Here is a 1,597-nt window from a genome sequence, read left to right as displayed (position 1 = left end):
AAGAGGGTCAGAGTCCTCTCAACGAGTCAGTGAACCCCTCTATGCCATGATTTGTCAATGCTCACATGGATAGTGGTAAAGGAATCAAGAAGTCTGGGTTTCAGAACAGCACAAACATTCTTTACCTAGTAAGCAATGATCGAAGTTCTTATCTAGGGTAAATGATGAAAAAATAGGTAATGAGATCCCCCATACATCACTGCTGAGATTATTTAGTCCAACTTTAAAGCAGTACAAAATGGCTTTTTGCACACAACAAGGGCAAGCTTTGTACTAATGTTTCTCAAACACCAACTATGTCTCCAGCGCTAGTCTCAATTTAACAGGTTTTGAAAAATGTAACCTTCCTATGTCACAGCCAAGGTAGAGTCCCTAGAATAGAAAGGGCTCTAGAAGCCAGTGGGTGTGAGCACATTCAAGTCAGGCGGTTTGAGCTTATGGGTCCATGGTGGCTGTTTCTTCCCTTCCATCACTAGGATGTTCATCTTGGGCAGCTTCAAGATTACTGGATCTTCAGCCATTCAGTTGGCCTGGGCATGGATCAATTCCATTGGAGAAGGCTTCTAGGCTCCTTGTAGGCCTGGGTGGCAAAACTTCCAGAATCATACTTCTGAAGGCATCTTGGTCCAAAGAGGCTCCACTTACCTGACAAGTTTCTGTCTTTATCCCCACTTCCAGAATCCATGGTGCTAGGATTTGGGCCAGGTAAAGCTGTGGAAGAACCAGAAGTGAGCCAGCCTCTGGGCTTCTGCTTAGGGGAAGAATGAGGAGTGGAGCTTGGGGCGACTGGGCTGATGCAGGCTGCCTCTATTCTTTTGTTATCTCTCTACTCTGTAGCTTTAGTCTGTGGAGTGCTCCTGCCACTGGAAGGTACTTGGTCTCCTCGGTGGTGAGGCCCCTGTGGGGTGTGTAGCCAGCATCTCTCAGCCCTGCCTGTCACCCAAAATGCTGAATACTTTCCTGGGTCTGTTTTGTGATCCGATAATTCATGATGACATGTGTAGCTTAGCCTTCACCACTGGGACCTTGTCCACACTGTCAATGGCCGATGACAGGGTCATGGCTGGGGAGGGTAGGCTGGCCTCATCTTCCTCCACCTTGGTGATGCACTGATATTGTGCTCTGGAATCACTGGCTTCCAGGGGACACTGCCCATGTCCGATGGAGGAAGAGTCATGGGCGCAGGGTCCTTGAGGGCATCATCGTAGCTGGCCCAGCGGTATATCCTGGTGGGCAGGAACATCTTGCCTAGAGGCCCACTAGCCTCAAGAGCAGGCACTTCTGGTTGTCTTGAAGCCATTGAAAAACTGGGATCCAGGTGTTTTTCTATCTAGAATTCTGAGCTGAGTCCCTGCCACCACAGTGAAATGATGTGATGACTAAACTGACAGACAGATGTTAATGAGAAACACAGTCCAGCTGCTGCAAATTAGCAAAACTTCTCAGGAAGTATCCATCCAGAGGTTCTGTTATCCTACTGCCACGGGGCTGCCTGCAGCCTGGAATCTGGCACTAAAGAGGTTCCGAGGGCCCACGTCTCCTGAGAGGCTGTGGTGCAGTCTGGATCCAAGCCATGGTGAGAGCGGCAGTGACATGG

General features: G+C 49.2%; 1 pseudogene; it reads right to left on the bottom strand.

Moving 5' to 3' along the window:
* Window positions 1-212: 212 nt before the first annotated feature.
* LOC101124285 (putative monooxygenase p33MONOX) lies at window positions 213-1,300 on the bottom strand (annotated as a pseudogene).
* Window positions 1,301-1,597: the final 297 nt, after the last annotated feature.

This window comes from Gorilla gorilla, chromosome 9 (assembly GCF_029281585.2).
Source record: "Gorilla gorilla gorilla isolate KB3781 chromosome 9, NHGRI_mGorGor1-v2.1_pri, whole genome shotgun sequence".
Lineage (NCBI taxonomy): Eukaryota > Metazoa > Chordata > Mammalia > Primates > Hominidae > Gorilla > Gorilla gorilla.
The sequence above is the reverse complement of the archived record's forward strand: the minus strand, read 5'-3'. Positions and strand labels throughout refer to the sequence as shown.